Here is a 12,067-nt window from a genome sequence, read left to right on the forward strand (position 1 = left end):
GTGATTTTAAAAATAATTTTAAATAGAGACACAGCTTCTAATATTCGGTTTTTTAATCTGGTTTTACAGGGGTTTGTATTTTTATGCTTTGTATTTGTACTGTTTTTAATACGCTGTGCACCGCCCTGAGTCCTGCGGGAGAAGGGCGGTATATAAATTAAATTAATAAATAAAATAAATAAATTAATAAATTAATAAATGTGTTTTTCTCTCTCTCTCTGAGGCAGAGGAGAGGAAGGGCGCAGGGAAGGGGCGCAGAAGGAGAGAACGGCTGTCAGGAGAGATGGAGAGAGAAAGAGAGAGAGAGAGAGAGAGACAGACAGACAGACAGAGACAGAGAGACACAGAGAGAGAGAGAGAGAGAGAGAGAAAGAAAGAAAAAAAAGAAAGAAAAAGAAAGAAAGAAAGAAAGAAAGAAAGAAAGAAAGAAAGAAAGAAAGAAAGAAAGAAAGAAAGAGAGGTTGTGGAGTCCCAAAGGTGCTTTTTCAAGAGGCAACTGGACTTTCTTGGGTTTTGTTTTTTTTTAAGACGTTTTGCTTTTCATCCGAGAAGCATCTTCAGCTCTGACTGAATGGTGGGAAATGGAAGGATTGATATTCCTTGCAGAGAGCTGGTCATTTGCCTTCTTTTAGAGGGACACAAGAATAGAATAGAATAGAATAGAATAGAATAGAATAGAATAGAATAGGAATAACAGTTGGAAGGGACCTTGGAGGTCCTCTAGTCCAACCCCCTGCTCAGTCAGGAAACCCTATACCATTTCAGACAAATGGCTGTCCAGTCTCTTCTTAAAAACTTCCAGTGTTGGAGCACTCACAACTTCTGGAGGCAGGTTGTTCCACTGGTTAATTGTTCTCACTGTCAGGAAATTTCTCCTTAGTTCTAGGTTGCTTCTCTCTATATTCAATTTCCATCCGTTGCTTCTTGTCCTGCCTTCGGATGCCTCGGAGAATAGTTTCACGCTCTCTGCCTTGTGACAGCCCCTCAAATACCGGAAGATTGCTATCATGTCACCCCTATTTCTTCTTTTCTTTAGACTAGTCAAACCCAAGTCCTGCAGCCGTTCTTCGTATGTTTTAGTCTCCAGGCCTTGGATCATCTGAGTTGCTCTTCTCTGAACTTTTTCCAAGGTCTCAACCTCCTTTTTTGTAGTACGGTGACCAAAATTGCTTGCGGTATTCCCACTTGTGGTCTCACTAGGCTTTGATAAAGAGATGACCTTGGAGAAGAGATGCAGAGAGCCTTAGCGAAACAGGAGCTAAGACTGGGCAGATAAGAAGCCATGAGAAAAAAAACTCAAAACAGGCTCTGTTTTTTAAACTCTCTTCGCAAGAGAGGAAAGATTGATGTTAGCCCCTCAAGTAGAGCAGGTCAGGAAAGACATCACAACACATTCTAGAACAGCCACTTCATTGACAGAGGTTGCAACAACAGATCCTTGAAAACCTGGCTGTGTTGCATCCCTCCCTTTTACACCAAGGAGTCAAGGCTTCTCCAAGGTTATCTTTGCGTTCTGTACACCGGAGTACCTGCCTCCTTATGGCTAATGGTAGGGCCCACCCTGCTCATGAGCAATAATGCGCTTATCTCCTTGGCCTTTGTTTTCCAGAGGCACCTAAGCAAGCACTAACCTCATCATCTCCCCCAGCATGGGAAATTAATTATATAGGATGCTGTAGGCAAATGAAGAAGGACTGGATGAGAGGACAGGAGCAGGGACCACCAATGAGATGGGGTTACTGCTCTTCCCCCTCCCCATCAAGACAAGTGCTGAGAACACCCCCGCGCTGTCTTCCAAACAACGGCCACTCAATACTTGGCAGGACACGTCCATTTGTACACCGTGATGGATATGGCGATCAAGCCAGCGCAGGACAGATCGTCCTCGGCTTACGACCACAACCGAGCCCCAAATTTACGTCAAGCGCAGGAAATCAGGAGTCCAGGCAGTTCAAGTGAATGTAGGTTTATGGGAAGCTAGTGCGCCGACAAGAATCTGAACGACTCACGGTCCAGGCCAACTGGCGGTAGATCAGAGGGAACGGAATTCAAGGTGGGCGGGACTTAGATCATTTGTGCGTGCGAAGGGAGTCGAGGCTGATGACGTGGAATTAAGGAGAAACTTCCTGACAGGGAGGACTATTAACCAGTGGAACAGCTTTGTCTCCAGAAAGCATGGCCGCTCCATCACTGGAGGTTTTCAAGAAGAAGCTAGACAGTCACTTGTCTGAGATGGGGTAGGGCCTCCTGCTTGAGCAGGGGGCTGGACTAGAAGACCTCCAAGGTCCCTTCCAGCTCTATTCCATTCTGTTCTGTTCCATTCCATTCCGTAATTCTATCCTATTCCTTATTCTGTTCTGTTCTACTCCACCTATTTTATTCTCCATTCCATATTCTATTCTATTCTATTCTATTCTATTCTATTCTATTCTATTCTATTCTATTCTATTCTATTCTATTCCTATTCCTATTCCTATTCCTATTCCTATTCCTATTCATTTGTGTGATTTAATCAGTTCCTCGAAGGATTGGAGAGAAGTAAAGCTTGCGTCAGCACTTCGCGATCTCTGCTTAGGCAATCCTTCCCCCGCAGAAGCCAGTTCCATAATGCCAGGGGACACTTGACTCATTTTCCACAATGCTCTGGAGTATCCAGTGTTAATTTGCAGCCTTCCGGGCAATTTTAAATGAGGATTTTGTATCTGCTGTTATCAGACACGCTCATCCCGCTGGGAAGAAGGTTCTGATGTGGGGAAGGAGACACCAGAGGGGGAGCTTAGCTCAAGGCCTTTTCAACCTTCCAGCCCCAAAACAGTAAGATTTGGATGAGGGTTGTTTTTTTTTTTTTGGCAAGGGTTATATCAGGAATTTTAAAGAGATGTTGATTGGACAAGAAGTCTGGCTAGCTTTTCTTATTGCAAATCGGCTTCATCAGTTGGACCTAGACAGCCAGAGAAACACAGAATAATACAGCTGGGAGGGACCTTGGAGGTCTTCTAGTCCAACCCCCTGCTCAAGGCAGGAAACCTTATATCATCCCAGACAAATGAGAGAGATGGCCTTGAAAGAAATATTCAGAAACTGGTATGTAGACCAACAGGAAAGAAGCATCCTATGAATTTTGAAAAGGGAGATTTCAAAGCACCAGAAGGCAAGACAAGAAACAATGGGTGGAAACTAATGAAGGAGAGAAGCAAGCCTAGAACTTGGACTAGAAGACCTCTGAGGTCCCTTCCAACTTTATTGTTCTGTGTTCTATGTTTCATGGGTTGTTTTTCAGACTGGCAAAAGATCCAAGGAGACCATTTTTGTAAAGAATCAGGTTCCAGCTTCTCTGTTATCTAGTTCACTTACGGGATATGGATAGGGAAGAGTACATATTAAACCAGCACCCCCCAAAAAATAAAAAAAAATCGAACTGGATACATTTAGGAATCAACCAAGAATGGATGAAATTGACTAGAGCAAATTCTCTCAACCGTTCAAACCAGGTTAAGAAAGTACCAAGGGGACATCTGGCTGGATTCATTAGCTAGCAATCCAAATTATAGACTAGACTGGCTTCTAGTCAGGAAACAGAATTCAAAGTCAATGGAAATTAAGAGTTTTGACTCCTTGCCAAGGTCCAAGAGATAAGCTGATCCCGTCATTTAGACAAGAAGAGAAAGGTGTTGTTTTTTTTAAAAAAAATATAATTAAAACAAGCTACAGAGCGGGAAGAGCTGGACATGAGATAAAAAAAGTCTGAACTGTAAATAAGAATTATTGCTATCCTAACCTTAAAGGATCTCCTTACATAGAGATGTATAAGGAGATAGCTCCCATCTCTTCCTAAATTCAGCCAAACACTCATCCACTCTGATTCTCACTGCCAGCTCCTCCCAAGTAGACCTGCTTAGAATTAATTCACTGTATCTGCCTCTAGCTTCCTATTTATTGGCTGTTTGCTAGCATTTGGTGTTCCCGATTGACTCTGGTTCAAGCTCTAAGCCAGAATTCCCAATGCCTAGGATTGTTTTCTACTCTTCATGTTGGGAGACTTAAAGTGTGATTCTCTAAGACTCTTGACATGGTCCTCCTCTTCATTAAAAAAAAACACCCTCTAAGTCAAGGTTATGGCAGGCACCCCTAACCTGGCAATAGATTGATGGGTGAGACAACATGTACTACAGATGTTCAGCAATGAAAAAAGGATCTTGAGTCTATCCCTCTGTGAATGCAGCCTAGCATTGTGTTGGCTTTTTTGGCAGCTGCAGCACACGGCTGGCTCCTATTTAAATGATTGTCCACTAGGACTCCGAGATCCCTCTCACAGTTACTACTATTGAGCAAGGTACCCCCTATACTATACCTGTACACTTGGTTTTTCTTGCCTAAATGTAGAACCTTACTTTTTTCACCATTGAATTTCATTTTGTTAGATAGCGCCCAGTGTTAAAGTCTGTCCAGATCCTCCTGTATCCTAAGCCTGTCTTCTGGAGTGTTGGCCATTCCTGCCAGCTTGGTGTCGTCTGCAAATTTCATGAGTTCCCCATCTATCCCCTCATCCAAATCTAAAGTTGCCCAGTTTGGAGACCCCTGATTGTCATCATCGCCAACACCATCATCATCAAGAAAGTCTAGTTGCCACGTGAAAAAGCATCTTTCGGAAGAACTATGACCTGGATGACTGAGAATCTCCACAGACAACTCCACGGACAGCCGGGCAGACTCCGCTGACTATACAGCATGATAAAACCGGTTAAAAACCAGAATAAAAGGATTAAAATTTAGAATTAAGAAAAAAAAAAGGCAGAACACAGGACTGTGTTCTCCTCTGTGGATCCAGGGTAAACCGGCACCTGCTCAACTTAGTCTGGTGACTTTGTTCTTTGTTACCTTTTAAACGGTGGCAGGAAAAAGCAAAAATAAATATTTGGGCATGCTGGGAAACAGACAGGTGGCAAGGGCTGCCTTGCTCCAAAGATACACCTGCTGAAAGGACTTTCTCAGCTTACCTGGTGCACCACAAAACACCCATCTGTGGTTTCCCAAGGTCCGAACGGGACAATTCACCACAGCTAATTCGCCATGGCCAACTCACCACAACCGACTCACAACCAACCAACAGGACAACTTGCTGCAGGACAACTCAACAATTCAATTTTTTAAAGACAGTTTTCAAAATATTTTAATTTTTGGCCTTCACATTTCATTCCGTCCCTCCTTTGGCATCCTTCCTTTAATGATTCTGTTCCACCATTTCTTCAATATTAGCGTAACTTGTGTCCCACGGTGAGTTGTCCTGTGGCAAGTTGACTATGGAGAATTGTTCCATGGTGAGTTGATTATCTAAGATAATGTTTTGAAGAACAACACAGTCACATCATCCGCAAAATTTCTGAGAAAACCTAAGATTGTCGGACGGGCAGGGACAAAAACAGCCAGGGAAGTGATGGAAGCCTGGGAAATAGGCCCCTCGTCAATCAACAGGAGAGCTGATTTACCACCAGCCTATCAGGTACTTAGAAGGCGAGGGCTGGGCAACACAAGGACAACTAATGACTTAAAAGCCAGCCATCGACACACCCCAATCAGCATCTAAAAAACCACACACAACAGACACCATATAAATACCACACACGGAACAACACACAATCTGCTAAAGAGAAGTTCCAGCACGAATCCGAAAGCTCGGAAGACAAAATTTCTGGTCCCCTGTGACCAACCCAGATTGGATCCTACAAACACGCACAATCTCCAACCACAGGAAACACAAGCACATTGCCGTGCTCTCCCTTGTTCCACGGATGCAAGGAAGCTCTGCAGCGGTAAATAGAGATCCTCAGCTCTTTGCTTGCCAGCTCTGGAATATTTGCTCCGGCGCTAATGGAGTTTCCATCAGGATGCATGGCTGTTAAACAGTCTTCCCACAGCCCCAAGGCCGTGTGTGTGCCCAGCAGGCTGCAAGCCCACACCTGCGACAGCTTTGCGGTTTTATCAAGCGTCCAATTAAAAGGCTCTCACTCCGGAGGAAAAGACAGCTGTGTCCAGGAAGGCTGGAACAGTGGGCATGTCCAGAATTGTTTCTCACACTCACTTATTTTCCCGGTTCCCGGCCAAGAGCATCCCTTCCTTCTGACTGGTTCCACTTTGCAAAATTGACGTCTTGAGATGGTCTACGGGCGCAAAGAGAAGAGGGGGCGACTTTTGGGTGGCCCCAAGTTGCGTTTCACTACTTTGTCTTCTAGGTTATCTACTCACTAGAGAGCTGATTTTAGCACTCCCTTCTAGCACTGATGATGTTACCTAGTTGGGTAATGAAACATCTGCAAGAAAACAAACAAGCTCAGAGACCCCCCCAGGACCCCCCAGTCCTCCTCCTCCTCCCTGCAAATTCTACTCCCTTCCAGCACTGATGATGTCACCTAGTTGGGTAATGAAACATCTGCAAGAAAACCACACAGCTCAGAGAGCACCAAGGATCCCTCATTTCAATCCTGAGCTACAAATAGTCTATTTTTAAGGGTAAGAATGAATCCATCTGAATAAATGCAAAGGAAATATCTGACACACCACGGATACACCCATAGGTCCAGTTTAGCCGTGGAAAGAACCAGCTCAGCCTTTGGGATTTAGATGCTTTTTATACATGAAGTGCCCTTAGGAAGCAAAATTGCCCAACTGATGCTTCTAATCTGAGCGCGTTTACTAAAGCTGTGACTGTTGTACATTCCTAATTCATCGTAAGGAAAGAAGGAAGGAAGGAAGGGAGGAAGGAAGGAAGGAGAGGGAGAAAGGAAAGAAGGAAAGGAGAGAGAGGGAGGAAGGAAGGAGAGGAAGGGGAGGGAGGAAGGAAGGAAAGAAGGAGAAGGAGAGAGGGAGGGAGTGAAGGAGAGACTGGAAGGAAGGACAGAAAGAAAATAAGAAAAGGAAAAGTAGAATAAACAAACGTTTGACCCAAAATCTCCACACCTGGTGGGGCTGACAGCAGGCCAGGTCCAAAAAAGTCAAGATGGCCCTGGTGATGGCATGGAAGGAGCGTTGCCCCCTCCCCCAGAGTTGGCATCTTGACTTTGGTGACCCCCATGGGTAGCCCCCCTTGTCTCAGGAGGGAGTGTTGTGTGTAGGGGTTATGCCTCGCTTTCTCCCTCCAAACCCCACCGTGCTGGAGAGGTTCCTGTAAGTGACAGGATGGAGGGGACGAAAGTAATCAACGCCCCCCCGTGACCTTTCCCCCCTTCTCCAGCGTTATACATGCCCGGGCTAATACACTTGAGCCCAGCTGCCTGGCAGCTGACCCCCCCCCAGCCCCCTTGCTGACAAAAGGCCTATCTTCTCTCCACCTAAATGATTTAAATTCTAATCAAACATCATTTATAGTACATCTCGCCGCCCGTCTCCTGGGAACGGTTCCCACGTGAGCCGTTGCCAAGGCAACCAGGGGGGTCTCATTTCAGAAATGTCAGATTGTGTTATTGTCTTCACACTTCTCTGATAACCTGGTCTCTCTCTCTCTCTCTTTTTTTTCTTTCCCTCCTTCCCCCCCCCCCTCTTTCTCTAACCGGTTTCCCCTCCCTTCCAGCCCTCTATCCCATCCCACCATCCCAGGAGAGGATGACCTGCCCGACTCTCTGCCTCTGTTGTCGCCATCCTTTACGCACCAGTGTGCAGGCACACACAAGGTCTCGCAACAGCTCTCCCCCCCCATACAGCCCTTCCCACTTCTGGGGGGGGGTTGGAATTGGGGTCTGGCGGTGTCACTTCATTTCACTCGGTATGAAAATGAGACAAGAGCTTTTTGGCCTGGGATGAAAACAAGGATCCAGTTGTTTCAACAAATCTCTCCGGGACTGGGCTGTTTTGATATGGTTACAGTTTGGAGGGTCTGTCTGTAGCATCCCACCCTCCACCCCCCTTTGGGGAGGAGACCTGGGGAGGGAAAGAGGGGGCTCGGGGCAGGGAAGGGCTGCAAGGGATTCATTTATCGAAATGCCGAGATGTGTGAAAGGAAAAGAAACATTTTTAAGAAGACTCGCCGTAGAAAAAAAGGAATTCTTCCTTTGGACTAAAGGCCGCAGGGCTGGATGGAGAATTGTAGGGCCTGGTGAGGCCTTTTGGTCTCTCAAGGTCCTCCATGTAGCTGCATGGATATCCTAATCGGGCCCCAAGGAAGGGCCCCCGCTTTTTGAAGCCTGCTTCGTGGAATTTGGGCAACAAATGACATTTAATTTCCTCCAATAATCAATCAATCTTTCCTTCCTCCCTTTCTTCCCTTCCTTCCTTCCTTCCCTCCCTCTTCCCTTCCTTTCCTCCCTCCCTCCTTCTCTCTTTCCTTCCTTTCCTCCCTCCCTCCCATCACATGGGAGGTCATTTGAGACCTTTCCAGCGGACTTGTGACCAGCAAACTCTGTGGGGGAATCCAGATTCGCTTAACAACTGCAGCAATTGCAACAACGGCAAACAAGATTGTAGAATTAGGCACCTTAATAACCACCTTGCTTCAGCAACTGAAATTCTAGCTTCAGCGGCGATCCTAAGTTGAGGACAACCGGTAATAAAGTCGGCCTTAAATTAAACTCGGCTTCAGAGGACTTTGTGAACATGTCCGGTGGGTTGTTTTTTTGTCTTTATTCTAGCAACTATCAGAATCCATTTGCCCCTACCCTTTTTTCTAGGCTATTTTTCCAGCGAATCCACTGAACCTGGAATTTGCTTGTGGCCTCCCTTCTAAAACCGACCAGGTCTACGGCTTCTTTAGGAGCAGACAAGACTGGCGATGAATTAAATGTGGAAACACAGAACGAGGCAGCAAGTTAGTGAAAACGGGGAGCTGAACTCTTCACTTCTTTGGAGAGAAATGTTCTCAAGGGTGATTTGTTTTCAAAAGGCAATTGGACTGTTTTTTTCCTTGAGGAAGAAATCATTTCTGGATAAACAACTTCTCCTCCTCCTTCTTTCTTCTTCTTTCTTCTTCTCCTCCTCCTCTTCTTCTTCTCCTCCTCCTTCTTCTTCTCCTCCTCCTCCTTCTTCTTCTCCTCCTTCTTTCTTCTTCTTCTTCTTCTTCTTCTTCTTCTTCTTCTTCTTCTTCTTCTTCTTCCTTCTTCTTCTTCTTCTTCCTTCTTCCTTCTCCTCCTCCTTCCTCAAAGAAAAAACAGTTCTGTTGTCTTTTGAAAAGCCACCTTTGAGACTATGACCTGGATGACTGAGCATCTCCATAGATATTTAGCCATACACTTGGAGAAATGTTGACATTCGGCATCCCAAGTGCCAAGGTCATTGATGGCCCAACAAGTGAATGAGGTGATAACAAAGCTTTCAAGTGTTTGACTGTTGGCAACAGATAAGCAGGGACTGAAAAGAATTCATTAAAGCTCAATTCATTCGATTTGTGTTTCACCAATTGAATATAAAGAATGGAAACAGGGGGTCTCTTTCGTGTGCATGGTTATACATACAGACACATTCCTAAGGGGATAGCCATGGTTCTCCTATAAAGAACCGTTATTTATGGGGAACAGGGAAGGCATTAATATCTTTTCTTGGGGTTTTTTAGGGAAAAAACCCCACAAAACAAAGCAAGAAACTCAAAATTATTTTATTCTCCAAACAGGGGCATCTGCAACCTAAAAAATGACATTTGGGGCTTCGATCCAGACTGCCATTTTGACTTTTTTGACCTGGGCAGCTCTGCTTGGACAGAGATGTTTAAAGATATTTAAATTAAGATATTTTAATTTATTTTTAATTAAATATTCAAGATATTTCATTAGATTTTTAAAAAGAGGGCCAAAAATAAAATAAGTGTAAATAACCTGCAGTTAGATTCACAGTCTAAGACTGCTGGAAACTTAATAATTCAAGCCCTAACCGAGGAGCTAAGAACGATTAAATTAGCATCCGAGAAAATATAGGCTGTTCAAGTAGGGTGGTTTCTGTAAAAATTAGGGTGTTTTGGTCTGATAAATTCAGTATTTCCAGATATTGAGGAAGTCCTTTAGGTATCGCTCTGAGGGCTCCAATATTCAAGATGTTCCCGAATTCATCTGATGACACAGAAGGTTGAGTGTGTTAGATTCAGCAAGATTATTTTTTTTTTACAGAATATAGAATAACAGAGCTGGAAGGGACATTGGAGGTCTTCTAGTCCAACCCCATGATTGAGCAGGAGACCCTAGACCAGGGGTAGTCAACCCTGGGCTCTTTTATGACTCGTGGACTTCAACTCCCAGAATTCCTGAGCCAGCATAATCCATGAGTCATAAAAGAGCCAAGGTTGCCTACCCCTGAACTAGACAGACCCAATTCCTGTCTGCAGGTCTACAAAGAAAGCACCCCAATGTCCCCAACTCCTTCCGTAAAAAAAAAAAAGGGATCGTCTCCCCGTTTCTGATGGAATGCGAGCATCCCGATTGGATCTCCCCCCCTCCCAGCCTGCTTCCTAGAAAGGATAAACCCATCCTGGCCCAGGCAGTTAATATTTAACCGAATCAAGAGCCATAAATATGGGGAATGGGACTTTTAATTAAATAAGCAGCTTTTTAAAAGGCCCTAGGGCCAGAGTGGCTTTTGTTTAAATATGATTGATTGGACACTCGCTGGCTTCTGCTTGTTAAAAGCCCAAGGAGGAAGGCTGGTGGGGTCCTGTCGGCCTCCATCTGCCTTGCTGCTAATAGGGAAGGGCTTCAAGGTGACCAGAGGGTAAGGTCAAGAGGACAGGTGGAATCTCCCTGTCTCTGCGGCCCTGCTGGCTCTTCTCTTAGGAGGAGGAGAGTTCGGTTGAACAAGGCTTGTTCAGATGTTGGCTAGAAGATGGGGATGATCTATCTATCTATCTATCTATCTATCTATCTATCTATCTATCTATCTATCTATCTATCTATCTATCTATCTATCTATCTATCATCTCTCTCTATTTACCTGTCATAGTCTATCTATCTGTCTATCATCTCTATTATCTATCTATCTATCTGAGCTTGCTTTTTTCTTTTTCTCTATCATCTATCTATCTATCTATCTATCTATCTATCTATCTATCTATCATCTATCTATCCATCCGAGCTTTTCTTTTTCTTTCTTTCTTTATCTACCTATCTACCTATCTACCTATCTACCTATCTATCTATCTATCTATCTATCTATCATCTATCTATCTATTTATCTATCTGAGCTTGCTTGTTATCTATCTATCTATCTATCTATCTATCTATCTATCTATCTATCTATCTATCTATCTATCTATCTATCTATCTATCTATCTATCTATCATCTATGAGAATATTTGGAGCTCAGGGTTGAAATGAGGGATCCTTGGTACTCTCTGAGCTTGTTTTCTTCCTTCCTTCCTTCCTTTCTCTATTATCTGTCAACTATCTCATCTCATCTATCATCTGCCAACTCTCTCTCTCTCCTCTATTGTTTTTCTCTTTCTATCATCTCTCTCTGATCTGTCAACTATTTCTGTCTCATCTATCATTTCTTTCTCTGATAAGAGAGACTGGACAGCCATTTGTCCAGAATAGTACAGGGTCTCCTGTTCGAGCAGGGGGTTGGACTAGAAGACCTCCAAGGTCCCTTCCAACTCTTATTATTCTGTACGCACCCTTTAAAACCTGAGAAAGTAGGGAGGGTCCCTTCTGTCCCCCTCTTGCCCCCCCCCCACCATTCAGCCTTGGGCTACAGCCATCTCTTACCTGTTTATTCCCTTGACAGCCTGTCTTCACCCAGTCTCCCAAGGCCTTTCTCACATACCACTACAAACACAAAGTCAAGCTTCTCCTTTCCCCAGTCGCATGAAGAAGTTTGCGTTGCTTTTGAGCAGGCCAAGCTTTCAAATTAGGTGCTTTAAGCCAGGAAAAAAAGACCCTCCAAGCGACTGGGGGCTGGCTGCATTTCCAGACAAAGCCCAACCCAAATGAAGCCCCCACGTATTAAGCCCAGAGGCCTGTTCTCATCACAGTCCTCTTCACCTTGCCCGCAATTTCTCCTTCCCCTTTGCTGCAAAGGCTACTTATCATCCTGCTGGACCAGCTACAGGCCCCGTTGCCATGGCAGCCGCGGTGGCTTCACAGAGGTCCTCGTGAGTGAT

Source organism: Protobothrops mucrosquamatus, unplaced genomic scaffold, assembly GCF_001527695.2.
Source record: "Protobothrops mucrosquamatus isolate PMUCROS unplaced genomic scaffold, P.Mucros_1.0 scaffold3529, whole genome shotgun sequence".
Taxonomy (NCBI): Eukaryota; Metazoa; Chordata; class Lepidosauria; order Squamata; family Viperidae; genus Protobothrops; species Protobothrops mucrosquamatus.